Raw genomic sequence first — 15,121 nt, 5'->3', positions numbered from 1 at the left:
GTTATTGTTGTATGAACCCCTAATAAAAGGAGGGAAAAAAAGACTCTGGCAGAGGGCTGATGCTAGCATGATCTCAGGCTGGATTAGACCAGCAAAAGCAGGTACTGGAGTCACCTCACCCTCTGTCTATTCCTGTGTGAGCCACGAAGCTCAGGTCCACAGCCCTGGCAGCTGGACAGTGAGAGAGGCGGGCTCTGATTTCATTCCACAAGGGGAATGGCCCTACTGTCCTGCAGGGCCCAACCTCCTGTGTAGTGCTGCTCTCTGGGGCAGCTCTTTCATGGAGCCCACACCATGGGAGCTCTACAATTCATGGGGGATTGGCAAAAGCCTCTGCTCATGCACACACACCACCCCCTAGGTGGAGGACCTCGGGGAACAAAGCCTGAGGCAGACACCAAGCCCACTAACTGATCCTGTAAGAGATAGAATCAGGATCCCGAAACTGGCAACTGGGAGTAAGAGGCAGCATCACTGGGTCCCAGCCCCTGCCACTGCCATCTCCAAGGAGTGACATTCCCAAACAGAGGGTTTTCCAAAGGCACTGTCAGGACTGTGGAATGAGCAGCTCATTTGTGGACATGGATACTATGTGATCCAGATGTACTACCTCCTCCGTTCCAGTCAGCGGAGACTGAAAACCCTGCCAAGCAGAGAGCCATGCATCTGAACAGTATCCACCAGTCACTCATGTCCAGTCCTGCTGCCTCTAAAGAGCTTTCCTGGGTTGGTCAGATCTCTCTGGGGACAGATATCCCTCTGTCCTTGGTTCTGCGTGAGAAAGAATTCACGCCAGAGCCTGGTTTGTGATCCAAGTGAGGTTTAGGAGAGAGCTAGGGAGGGGTGGTGGGCAACCCTGGTCGATCCCAGTGGCTGAATTGAATATACTTGGCCTACGTGGGTCGAGGCAGGTGCAGCGCCCACCTAGGTGTACCTGCCCTTCCTGGCCGGAAACCTGGACCTCTGAGCACGCACAGTGTGCCACTCCTTCCTGGGCCGCTAACTGGGCCCTCTGAGCATGTGTAATGGACACCCCAGTCCCTATGCTAGCTACCTAACATTTACACCCTGAAGAGATATGGACCCAAATATCTGGGGTACTGGGCGACGACATCTCTAGCTACTTCCTGCTGGCAAAATGGGCGATGTGGGGCTTTGGGTCCACACCCTTCCTGCTCTGCTGGGAGGGGTTGTACAATCAGGGCTAGGATGGATAAGGTTGAAGTGGTCCAGGAGATGGTGGTCCTGGAGCTGGCACACTTGGATTACGGGCCTTGGTAACTTGAGAATTTCTGGAAAAACCAACAAAAGGACAAAGGGGTGAACACTTTAACTGAGACAAGGCTAGAATTGTGAGGTGGAAGTGCCCTTGAAAGTAGGTGAGTATCACAGGAAGTAAGTAAAAACCTTAGTGTTATCAGGCATGTGTGTTTGTTCATTCTAAGGACAGGCACGGGGGTAAAAGCGTTCACAAATTCCCCTAGGAGGGTCCAAAGTTTGGGCACTACTGGGTGCAGTGGGATCACTGCTTCATTTATGATCCTAAGGTCTTGGACCTACTTATAAGAAACATCCTTCTTTTTAACCCTATAACGCCTCAATTTTAAATTTGGGGGCAAAAAATTTTTTGTTTGGATTCATTACTTTCATAGTTATCAATATAGATCCATATATATTCATTTCTTAAATGTTACGGAAGGTCTTGCTCGGCGTTATAGGGTTAAATTGTAATATTGGGATACTACAGGCGGAGTCAACAGGGATCAAAAGTAGAGTAACTGCCTGTGTCATTTTTAATTTTCTTGGGTTCCATATGAGCATAAGGCTTGTAAATTACCCGGGGACCAAATTCCCCTGGTGCCTCTACTACGGGTAGAATGTTTAGGGAGGTTTCAGGGCTGGGAAAATAGTAACCTAAATTCCAGGATCCCTTAGGGCAGGGGTCCTCAAATTGTTTACACAGAGGGCCAGTTCACTATCCCTCCCACCGTTGGAGGGCCAGACTATCGTTTTAAAAAAAAAAAAAAATGAACAAATTCCTATGCACACTGCAAGAGTCGGCTGCTGAGCAGGACAGGCAGTGGCAGCAAAACACCCTGAGGGTGGGATAAATGGCAGCGGGCCACATGTGCCCCACGGGCCACAGTTTGAGGACGCCTGCCTTAGGGGTTCCTGGGTGCACGGGGGATGAAGGTCTCCTATTGCTCCTCAAGAGGAGAAATGCTCTAAGTTCTGGCATCTCCGCCCACTTTCCCATCACTCTATAGAACTGTTCCAGGTGAATCACGGTTGGAAGGGAAAGTGTACCATTCTCTGGCCACCATTCTCCTTTCTCAAAAAGATATTGTGGCCAAATAGAGTTCCAAAGTGAATCTATCAGCTTTTGTGCGCCCAGCCTCTGTGTATCAACTCTATCCCAATTGGACAGGATTCATGCAAGGGGGCAATTCCTGAGCATCAATCTGCTAAGTCCCATCTAGAAAGCACAAAACAAGGAGGCGATTGACAGCTTGCTGCCTCCCGGTCAATAACCCCGCTTGAGAGTGCACCCCTGGGTTGCCCTGAATCTGATGCCTCAGGCAGATGCCACAGCCCGAGGGAAGGGGTCAAAGACCAGTCGCTGAGGGCGACTTTAGGTCTAACCATTTTTCTGGACTACAGGCTAGGAGGACTACTGCTTGGGATGGCCCCACGGCCCTGCAAGACGCCTGCTGGCGGGGCAGACGCTCAAATCTCAGAAGGGAAGGGAACCTTAAGGGAAATTGGAATTTCTGGCTGGAACATCATGGCAGGGGAGCTGGGTATTAAGGAAGAGCTGTCCCCCAAAGTGCCTAAAGCAGCATCACTGAAAGCGTAAAGGGAACACTTAGTTCGGCTAGGCTTCCGAACGCCATTGGCCTAAGCCTGGGCAACGGAAAACCAGCCTGTAACAAGGAACCAACCTAAACTGGTAGAACACTAGCCCTATAACGCCTCCAGTTTTAAATTCAGGAAATAATTTTTTTTGTTTTTATTCTTTACTTTCATAGCTATCAATATAGATGGCATTCAAAATATATTTAAAAGATATAAAATGTTCAATGGTTTTTAAATGTAACCAAATGGTCACATTTATAATTTATAATTTGGGTATCAGATACGTTTTAATTCAATATGATGACAATTTCGTGCTCGGCGTTATAGGGCTAGAGCAGCTTGTTTGAAAAGCCAGGAGAAAGGTAAGGGAATGGAGGGGAAAAGGGAAACATTTGGCTCCCGGGACAAGGCAGGGCTAACTCCCAGGCCTCCTCACCCAGCTCCCTAGGCAGCACCCTTCCACATGTTTGGACTGGTGGGTGCCTTCTTGGCCAGGGTCAAAGACCCTGTTTCCCTTCGGCCACAATGGCGGCTATGTGGGATCTCTGGGAAAAGCTTAAACAGCCTTGACAAGAGTGAAGCCATTTGGGGCTGACAGACGCCACCATGAAAAGAAAATAAAGTAGCTATGAACTGTCAATAAACCAGCTGATATTGGGGAGGTAGGCTGTGCAGACTTAGTCCAAGGGAATGTCACCAAAGAAATGGATGATCGGAAGGCTTGCAAGAATGACCAGAGCCTTTGTGTTCAACTAGGAATGGCTAACCCAAATACCCTACTTCTCCCTCTTCGTGCTTGCACACCTGCACCTTGCAAAGGTATAAAAACCTTCGGAAAATTAGACTCGGGGCTGCTCAGACTCCTGTCAAGAGGGGTGACACACCCTGCTGAGGAAATAAAACTTTTTCTGTTGAACTTGCCGACGGTGTGAGTTGTTTTTTTCTGGGAATGGACAGCCGCTACAACATTTCCAGGAGCACTGAGCTCCGACTGCCACTGTCTGTGCCTGTATAGAAAGGAGACCACCGGTACAGGAGTGCTCTCCCCAGAACTAGAGAATTTCTGATTTCTCTAGGGCAGGGGTCCTTCAACTCTTTAAAGAGGGACCAGTTCACTGTCCCTCCGACCCATTGGAGTGCCGGACTATAGTTTCAAAAACAACTATGAACAAATTCCAAGGCACACTGCACACATCTTATTTTGAAGTTAAAAACAAACCAACAAACGGGGCACAAACACATGGCTGACAGGATCAATGTCCTCGGCTGTGCCCATGTGGCCCACAGGCTGTCGTTTGAGGACCCCTGCTCTAGGCACTCACAAAGAGCACGCGGTTTCAACCCTAAAACCTGGAGACTCTGCAATTTGTTTAAAGTTGATTGGGTAGAAGGAGTCCCCGATGGGCCCACGCAAGACTCGTTTTCCCTCACCCTACTCCTCAGAGGTCATAATTCTGCTATGGGCAACCAGGACATCCCGATCTGATCTCTGACATGGATGTGTGGATTGACATGGCCACTAATAAGCCAGCATCTATAAAAGACTTGCTCCCTCCCCCAACAGAAAGGGTTCTTGTTTCCATGAGTTCAGGAAACATGGCATGACCAGAAAAACAACTGGTCCAAGTTACTAAAACCACCAAGGTGGAGGCCGTCCCTCCCCTCCCCATCCCCCTCCCTGTCGTCTTTATACCACTTTGCAGGAGGACCGGGGGAGCAGGAGAGCTGGCTTAGGACCCATTGGGACCGCTGCCTGCCTATCAGTTCCCGGGGGCCAGAGAGAGATATACAACCCTCTTTAAATTCACCCCACAACACGTGCACTAGGGCTGGCATGTCTGCTCAACCCCCGAGAAGGATCACTCGGCAGCTGCAGTCTCTGCTTAAGGCAAGCAGCCCCAACACCTGGGGAAGACCCCCGAGTCTCTCTTTGGGTACATGTCCCCTTTTCTTCCAGGGATTACATCATTGGAGTCAACAAAATCCCCTTTTCTGACAAACCACAAGGTCTGATTTCTTTGCTAGACAAGCTTTTACACATGCATCAGCCCACCTCAGACAACTGCCAGCCACTTCTAGAGGTGCTGGTCACAACAGAGGAACAGGAGCCCTTCCAGACAGAGGCCCAGAAAGCAGTCAATAGACCTGATGGTCAGCCAGCTGGCACTCCCCGCTTGAGAGAAACTCTTTTTGCCACTGCACGAACAATGGGGGACCCAAACTCCTAGTAAGGCCCCGAGGGCCTCGCCAGGTAGCACCAGGTTTTCTAGCAGGGCCTCCGCGGGACAGCTAGGAAACCTATGCATTTACCTAAGGTCAGTGAGAATTTTCAGGGTCCTACCTTTCTAGAGTGGCTGATGGAAGCCTGCGGGCTGTATACCCCTTTTGATCCAGAGGCCCTCGAGAACAAGAGGGTAAAAGTATTGCCTGTATTACTCAGCCCGCCTCAGACATGATAAAGAAATGGGAAGCATATCAAGGGAACAATCTTAGTGATTTGGTAGAAGTGCCTTAGAGGTTGTATCACAATACAGAGGACCCTACCACGACAGAGACAAAGAAATAGCTAAAATACTAGGAATTGCTATGAGACACACTAGAGAATCAGGAAAAGAGATCATGGCCCCCTCACGGAGAGACTGACCTGTGGCACCGCCAAGTCCCGAGGAAAAAGGATCCATGTGCCTGCTACAGAAAAGGCAGACATTGGAAAAACCACTGCATTGAAAACCCCAGGAGAGATGGACAATCCTCCACTAGAGAGGACGGGCCTCGTCCTCGCCTAGAGAAACCCAAGCGAGAGACAATAATGCTTGAGGAAGCTGAAGGAAGGTGTCAGGGCTCTGTTTTACTGACCCCAGGATCCCAGTAAATGTCTTGGAGAACACAGGGGCCATCTTCTCGGGTTCAAAAAAGAGAACGGGCACATTGTCAAAGGAAAGATTTAAATTACTGTCAGCATATGATTGCTTCCAAAGATAACGCACACCAGAAGGTTTGCATGGAGACTGGGGGGCTTGCCAAGCCATCAAGGTGAAAAATGTCTCTCTGTCCTTTTTTCCCAGTTGGCCACATGCTTTTCATGGCACTGGCTCCCGGCTCGGCTGTTGAGCCAGTGAAACTCTTTTGAGCAGGAGTTGAGGTGGCCGGTGAACATCAGCGGCGGACAAAATCGTCCTGTTTCAATACGAAGCCACCTATATCACCTCTTGGACATTATCATTGTCCTGGGCTCTGAATCACCAGCCCAGATGTAGAATGCGCCTGACAGGTACCTATTGTTTGAATGAGGCTCTGGTTAACCCCTCTCGGTAACTTAGTGGCATGGGAGTCTGGACAAGGGACTACCTTTACTTTCCAGATGAGAAAACTCACTCAAAAAGACAAAGGTATTGACCCACAGGAACACAACTGGTTAACAACAAAGCCATATTCCCAACCAGTGTCTGGAGCCAGAGCTCGGAGCCCCACATGCCTGTGCCCAGCTGAGCAGTCACTCTCTCCTGAACCTTCCAAAGATCTGAGCAGATCCTTCCCCCTCCCCATCCAGAATATGTTTTTTCATAGGATGGCGTGGATCTGCAGCTCTGGGAGAGGGACATATCTCATGGGAACACACGGAGCAGATGAAGGGGGAGGAGGGGAGAGTGGAGCCCATCTTGGCCCACCAGGCCTGGAGGATGATGTTCCCACTCAGAGAAGCCATTCCACATAGAAGACCACATGGCCAGCCCCACGATGAGACACGACGTCCCTCAAAGACCCATAGCCTTAGAAGGGACAACACTGGAGACACAGTGTGGGAATTGCAGCGACCTGATCCCACCACAGCGAAGCATAACACTAAGGGGGTGCAGCAGAAGAGCAAGGAAATGGAGCAGCAAGGTGCCCAAGGAATGCCAAAGGAGGCCTTTGGGGGCAGGACTTGGTGCCCGCACACACTGGACTGGAAAACACTCCTAAGGCCAACAAACAGTCCGTAAACTGACTATGAGCTTTCCTGTCTTGATGAGTTGTGTTTTCTTTTATGGTCATTGGATTTTGGCTGTTTTCTTTCTTTTGGTGCATGCTTTTGCTCTGTCTTGTGTTTGTGCATGTTATTACCTCTACTGTATGTCTCAAAAGAGATGCTGGATGAACAATCTCAGGAGAGAAAAAGGGGGCCCAACACTTCTGGGGGTCCACGAGAGAAAGGGAGTTGGGGGGAAAGGGAGTGGTGTTAAGAAAGCCAGAGACAGGGGAACAACAAGTAGATACAAATCCGTGGTGAGGGCGATGTAGGAAGCCTGGTAGGGCGTGACCAAGGGTAAAGGAACCAAGAGGAATGACTGAAACCCAAATGAAGACTGAGCATGGCAGTGGGCACAAGAGGGAGATGAAGGGGAATAGCAGAGCGACCTAAGAAGCATTGGCGATTTAGAGAGGTCTAAATAAAGGCACGGACTTATGTAAATATATGTATCTGTGAGCATAGGGAAATAGCCCTATGTCCATATTTTTATAGGTTTCGTATTAAGGTAGCAGATGGCCTTTTGGCCTGCACTCAAGTACGATCTCAATGCAAGAATACTTGGTACTATTACATTGGCATTCCATAATGCTCACCTTCCCGACACGATCACTGAAGACTAAGTGGTTGCATAAGCAATTGTGATCAAGAAAGATGATGGTGCCAAGCTATCAAAAATTTTGGCAGCTGAGGTCTTAAAGGCTTGAAGGGTAAGCGAGCGGCCATCTAGCTCAGAAGCAACAAAGCCCACAGGGAGTAAGCCTACCAGCCTGTGGGATCAGGAGGATTCAAAGGGACCTGGCACCATCAGTACAAAAAAATCTTATCATTGCGAATGAGCGGGGAGTGCTGGGTAGAGACCCAAAGCCCATTTGCAGTCCACGGGACATTCCCTTAAGAAAGGTCTCGGGGACAAGACGAGCCAAGACAGGGTGCGAGACAGCAACAATGAAACACAACTTTCCTCTAGCTCCGCAATGTTTCCTCTCCCCTCACTATCAAGATCCCAATTATAACTTACAAATCTGGCTAGACCAGACAATGTGCACTGGGAAAGATAGGAAGTGGAAAGACAGGGAATTCTTGGCAGATGAGCCCTTGAGGACCAGTGTTATGAATGGAGATACTGGGAGGGTGGAGGGACGGTAGGTTGGATGGGGGGGCGGGGGGGAACAAATTACAAGGATCTACATTTAACCTCAAAAGATAAAGGGGTGAAGGGGGGATATCAGACAGTGCAAGATATGACCAAATAATAATTAGTAAATTATCAAGGATTTGTGAGAGAGGGGTAGTGAGAAGGGGTGGGGAATGAGGAGCTGAGGCCAGGGGCTTGGGTGGAGAGAAGATATTTTGAGAATAATGAGCGCAATGAATGTCCAAATGTGCTTTATAAGATTGATGTATGCACGGATTGGGGTTATTGTTGTATGAACCCCTAATAAAAGGAGGGAAAAAAAGACTCTGGCAGAGGGCTGATGCTAGCATGATCTCAGGCTGGATTAGACCAGCAAAAGCAGGTACTGGAGTCACCTCACCCTCTGTCTATTCCTGTGTGAGCCACGAAGCTCAGGTCCACAGCCCTGGCAGCTGGACAGTGAGAGAGGCGGGGCTCTGATTTCATTCCACAAGGGGAATGGCCCTACTGTCCTGCAGGGCCCAACCTCCTGTGTAGTGCTGCTCTCTGGGGCAGCTCTTTCATGGAGCCCACACCATGGGAGCTCTACAATTCATGGGGGATTGGCAAAAGCCTCTGCTCATGCACACACACCACCCCCTAGGTGGAGGACCTCGGGGAACAAAGCCTGAGGCAGACACCAAGCCCACTAACTGATCCTGTAAGAGATAGAATCAGGATCCCGAAACTGGCAAAAGGGAGTAAGAGGCAGCATCACTGGGTCCCAGCCCCTGCCACTGCCATCTCCAAGGAGTGACATTCCCAAACACAGGGTTTTCCAAAGGCACTGTCAGGACTGTGGAATGAGCAGCTCATTTGTGGACATGGATACTATGTGATCCAGATGTACTACCTCCTCCGTTCCAGTCAGCGGAGACTGAAAACCCTGCCAAGCAGAGAGCCATGCATCTGAACAGTATCCACCAGTCACTCATGTCCAGTCCTGCTGCCTCTAAAGAGCTTTCCTGGGTTGGTCAGATCTCTCTGGGGACAGATATCCCTCTGTCCTTGGTTCTGCGTGAGAAAGAATTCACGCCAGAGCCTGGTTTGTGATCCAAATGAGGTTTAGGAGAGAGCTAGGGAGGGGTGGTGGGCAACCCTGGTCGATCCCAGTGGCTGAATTGAATATACTTGGCCTACGTGGGTCGAGGCAGGTGCAGCGCCCACCTAGGTGTACCTGCCCTTCCTGGCCGGAAACCTGGACCTCTGAGCACGCACAGTGTGCCACTCCTTCCTGGGCCGCTAACTGGGCCCTCTGAGCATGTGTAATGGACACCCCAGTCCCTATGCTAGCTACCTAACATTTACACCCTGAAGAGATATGGACCCAAATCTCTGGGGTACTGGGCGACGACATCTCTAGCTACTTCCTGCTGGCAAAATGGGCGATGTGGGGCTTTGGGTCCACACCCTTCCTGCTCTGCTGGGAGGGGTTGTGCAATCAGGGCTAGGATGGATAAGGTTGAAGTGGTCCAGGAGATGGTGGTCCTGGAGCTGGCACACTTGGATTACGGGCCTTGGTAACTTGAGAATTTCTGGAAAAACCAACAAAAGGACAAAGGGGTGAACACTTTAACTGAGACAAGGCTAGAATTGTGAGGTGGAAGTGCCCTTGAAAGTAGGTGAGTATCACAGGAAGTAAGTAAAAACCTTAGGGTTATCAGGCATGTGTGTTTGTTCATTCTAAGGACAGGCACGGGGGTAAAAGCGTTCACAAATTCCCCTAGGAGGGTCCAAAGTTTGGGCACTACTGGGTGCAGTGGGATCACTGCTTCATTTATGATCCTAAGGTCTTGGACCTACTTATAAGAAACATCCTTCTTTTTAACCCTATAACGCCTCAATTTTAAATTTGGGGGCAAAAAATTTTTTGTTTGGATTCATTACTTTCATAGTTATCAATATAGATCCATATATATTCATTTCTTAAATGTTACGGAAGGTCTTGCTCGGCGTTATAGGGTTAAATTGTAATATTGGGATACTACAGGCGGAGTCAACAGGGATCAAAAGTAGAGTAACTGCCTGTGTCATTTTTAATTTTCTTGGGTTCCATATGAGCATAAGGCTTGTAAATTACCCGGGGACCAAATTCCCCTGGTGCCTCTACTATGGGTAGAATGTTTAGGGAGGTTTCAGGGCTGGGAAAATAGTAACCTAAATTCCAGGATCCCTTAGGGCAGGGGTCCTCAAATTGTTTACACAGAGGGCCAGTTCACTGTCCCTCCCACCGTTGGAGGGCCAGACTATCGTTTTTTAAAAAAAAAAAAAAATGAACAAATTCCTATGCACACTGCAAGAGTCGGCTGCTGAGCAGGACAGGCAGTGGCAGCAAAACACCCTGAGGGTGGGATAAATGGCAGCGGGCCACATGTGCCCCACGGGCCACAGTTTGAGGACGCCTGCCTTAGGGGTTCCTGGGTGCACGGGGTATGAACGTCTCCTATTGCTCCTCAAGAGGAGAAATGCTCTAAGTTCTGGCATCTCCGCCCACTTTCCCATCACTCTATAGAACTGTTCCAGGTGAATCACGGTTGGAAGGGAAAGTGTACCATTCTCTGGCCACCATTCTCCTTTCTCAAAAAGATATTGTGGCCAAATAGAGTTCCAAAGTGAATCTATCAGCTTTTGTTCGCCCAGCCTCTGTGTATCAACTCTATCCCAATTGGACAGGATTCATGCAAGGGGGCAATTCCTGAGCATCAAGCTGCTAAGTCCCATCTAGAAAGCACAAAACAAGGAGGCGATTGACAGCTTGCTGCCTCCCGGTCAATAACCCCGCTTGAGAGTGCACCCCTGGGTTGCCCTGAATCTGATGCCTCAGGCAGATGCCACAGCCCGAGGGAAGGGGTCAAAGACCAGTCGCTGAGGGCGACTTTAGGTCTAACCATTTTTCTGGACTACAGGCTAGGAGGACTACTGCTTGGGATGGCCCCACGGCCCTGCAAGACGCCTGCTGGCGGGGCAGACGCTCAAATCTCAGAAGGGAAGGGAACCTTAAGGGAAATTGGAATTTCTGGCTGGAACATCATGGCAGGGGAGCTGGGTATTAAGGAAGAGCTGTCCCCCAAAGTGCCTAAAGCAGCATCACTGAAAGCGTAAAGGGAACACTTAGTTCGGCTAGGCTTCCGAACGCCATTGGCCTAAGCCTGGGCAACGGAAAACCAGCCTGTAACAAGGAACCAACCTAAACTGGTAGAACACTAGCCCTATAACGCCTCCAGTTTGAAATTCAGGAAATAATTTTTTTTGTTTTTATTCTTTACTTTCATAGCTATCAATATAGATGGCATTCAAAATATATTTAAAAGATATAAAATGTTCAATGGTTTTTAAATGTAACCAAATGGTCACATTTATAATTTATAATTTGGGTACCAGATACGTTTTAATTCAATATGATGACAATTTCGTGCTCGGCGTTATAGGGCTAGAGCAGCTTGTTTGAAAAGCCAGGAGAAAGGTAAGGGAATGGAGGGGAAAAGGGAAACATTTGGCTCCCGGGACAAGGCAGGGCTAACTCCCAGGTCTCCTCACCCAGCTCCCTAGGCAGCACCCTTCCACATGTTTGGACTGGTGGGTGCCTTCTTGGCCAGGGTCAAAGACCCTGTTTCCCTTCGGCCACAATGGCGGCTATGTGGGATCTCTGGGAAAAGCTTAAACAGCCTTGACAAGAGTGAAGCCATTTGGGGCTGACAGAAGCCACCATGAAAAGAAAATAAAGTAGCTATGAACTGTCAATAAACTAGCTGATATTGGGGAGGTAGGCTGTGCAGACTTAGTCCAAGGGAATGTCACCAAAGAAATGGATGATCGGAAGGCTTGCAAGAATGACCAGAGCCTTTTTGTTCAACTAGGAATGGCTAGCCCAAATACCCTACTTCTCCCTCTTCGTGCTTGCACACCTGCACCTTGCAAAGGTATAAAAACCTTCGGAAAATTAGACTCGGGGCTGCTCAGACTCCTGTCAAGAGGGGTGACACACCCTGCTGAGGAAATAAAACTTTTTCTGTTGAACTTGCCGACGGTGTGAGTTGTTTTTTTCTGAGAATGGACAGCCGCTACAACATTTCCAGGAGCACTGAGCTCTGACTGCCACTGTCTGTGCCTGTATAGAAAGGAGACCACCGGTACAGGAGTGCTCTCCCCAGAACTAGAGAATTTCTGATTTCTCTAGGGCAGGGGTCCTTCAACTCTTTAAAGAGGGACCAGTTCACTGTCCCTCCTACCCATTGGAGTGCCGGACTATAGTTTAAAAAACAACTATGAACAAATTCCAAGGCACACTGCACACATCTTATTTTGAAGTTAAAAACAAACCAACAAGGTGAAAAAGCGGCCATCTAGCTCAAAAGCAAATAAGCACACATGGAAGAAGCACACCGGCCAGTGCGATCACGAGGTGCCCAAGGGACCAGGTATAAGGCATCATGCAAAAAAAAAAGATATAAATGTGTGTATGTATGTGTATATATGTGTGTATGTATATATGTATGTATATATATGTATATATATCATATCAAATGAAGGGGGAAGTGCAGAGTGGAGACCCAAGGCCCAAGTGTCGACCAATGGAGATCCCATCATAGAGGGGTTTAGGAGAGGAGATGGGTTAATTAGGGTGTGAGTTAGTATCGATGAAGACCACAGCTTTCCCCCAGATCATGGATGCTTCCTCCCCCCAACTTCCATGATCCGAATTCTACCTTGCAGGGCTGGATAGGAGAGAGGCTGTACACTGGTACATATGAGGGTTGGAGGTACAGGGAATCCAGGGTGGATGATACCTTCAGGACCAAGGGTGTGAGGGACGATGCTGGGAGAGTGGAGGTTGAGTGGGTTGGAAAGGGGGAACTGATTACAAGGATCCACATGTGACCTCTTCCCTGGGAGAGGGACAGCAGAGAAGGGGGGAAGGGAGACTCCGGATAGGGCAAGATATGACAAAATAACGATGTATAAATTACCAAGGGCATATGAGGGAGGGGGGAAAAAAAGAGGACCTGATGCAAGGGGCTTAAGTGGAGAGAAAGTGCCTTGAGAATGATTGGGGCAGGTAATGTATGGATGTGCTTTATACAATTGATATATGTATATGTATGGATTGTGGTAAGAGTTGTATGAGTCCCTAATAAAATGTAAAAGAAGAAAAGAGAAAAAAAATGATTAGGGCAAAGACTGTACAGATGTGCTTTATACAATTGATGTATGTATATGTATGAACTGTGAAAAGACTTGTATCAGCCCCAATAAATTGTTAAAATAAATAAATTAATTAATTAAATTTTTAAAAAAACCCAACAAACGGGGCACAAACACATGGCTGACAGGATCAATGTCCTCGGCTGTGCCCATGTGGCCCACAGGCTGTCGTTTGAGGACCCCTGCTCTAGGCACTCACAAAGAGCACGCGGTTTCAACCCTAAAGCCTGGAGACTCTGCAATTTGTTTAAAGTTGATTGGGTAGAAGGAGTCCCCGATGGGCCCACGCAAGACTCGTTTTCCCTCACCCTACTCCTCAGAGGTCATAATTCTGCTATGGGCAACCAGGACATCCCGATCTGATCTCTGACATGGATGTGTGGATTGACATGGCCACTAATAAGCCAGCATCTATAAAAGACTTGCTCCCTCCCCCAACAGAAAGGGTTCTTGTTTCCATGAGTTCAGGAAACATGGCATGACCAGAAAAACAACTGGTCCAAGTTACTAAAACCACCAAGGTGGAGGCCGTCCCTCCCCTCCCCATCCCCCTCCCTGTCGTCTTTATACCACTTTGCAGGAGGACCGGGGGAGCAGGAGAGCTGGCTTAGGACCCATTGGGACCGCTGCCTGCCTATCAGTTCCCGGGGGCCAGAGAGAGATATACAACCCTCTTTAAATTCACCCCACAACACGTGCACTAGGGCTGGCATGTCTGCTCAACCCCCGAGAAGGATCACTCGGCAGCTGCAGTCTCTGCTTAAGGCAAGCAGCCCCAACACCTGGGGAAGACCCCCGAGTCTCCCTTTGGGTACATGTCCCCTTTTCTTCCAGGGATTACATCATTGGAGTCAACAAAATCCCCTTTTCTGACAAACCACAAGGTCTGATTTCTTTGCTAGACAAGCTTTTACACATGCATCAGCCCACCTCAGACAACTGCCAGCCACTTCTCCAGGTGCTGGTCACAACAGAGGAACGGGAGCCCTTCCAGACAGAGGCCCAGAAAGCAGTCAATAGACCTGATGGTCAGCCAGCTGGCACTCCCCGCTTGAGAGAAACTCTTTTTGCCACTGCACGAACAATGGGGGACCCAAACTCCTAGTAAGGCCCCGAGGGCCTCGCCAGGTAGCACCAGGTTTTCTAGCAGGGCCTCCGCGGGACAGCTAGGAAACCTATGCATTTACCTAAGGTCAGTGAGAATTTTCAGGGTCCTACCTTTCTAGAGTGGCTGATGGAAGCCTGCGGGCTGTATACCACTTTTGATCCAGAGGCCCTAGAGAACAAGAGGGCAAAAGTATTGCCTGTATTACTCAGCCCGCCTCAGACATGATAAAGAAATGGGAAGTATATCAAGGGAACAATCTTAGTGATTTGGTAGAAGTGCCTTAGAGGTTGTATCACAATACAGAGGACCCTACCACGACAGAGACAAAGAAATAGCTAAAATACTAGGAATTGCTATGAGACACACTAGAGAATCAGGAAAAGAGATCATGGCCCCCTCACGGAGAGACTGACCTGTGGCACCGCCAAGTCCCGAGGAAAAAGGATCCATGTGCCTGCTACAGAAAAGGCAGACATTGGAAAAACCACTGCATTGAAAACCCCAGGAGAGACGGACAATCCTCCACTAGAGAGGACGGGCCTCGTCCTCGCCTAGAGAAACCCAAGCGAGAGACAATAATGCTTGAGGAAGCTGAAGGAAGGTGTCAGGGCTCTGTTTTACTGACCCCAGGATCCCAGTAAATGTCTTGGAGAACACAGGGGCCATCTTCTCGGGTTCAAAAAAGAGAACGGGCACATTGTCAAAGGAAAGATTTAAATTACTGTCAGCATATGATTGCTTCCAAAGATAACGCACACCAGAAGGTTTG

This window comes from Tenrec ecaudatus, chromosome 9, assembly GCF_050624435.1.
Source record: "Tenrec ecaudatus isolate mTenEca1 chromosome 9, mTenEca1.hap1, whole genome shotgun sequence".
NCBI lineage: Eukaryota > Metazoa > Chordata > Mammalia > Afrosoricida > Tenrecidae > Tenrec > Tenrec ecaudatus.
The sequence above is the reverse complement of the archived record's forward strand: the minus strand, read 5'-3'. Positions refer to the sequence as shown.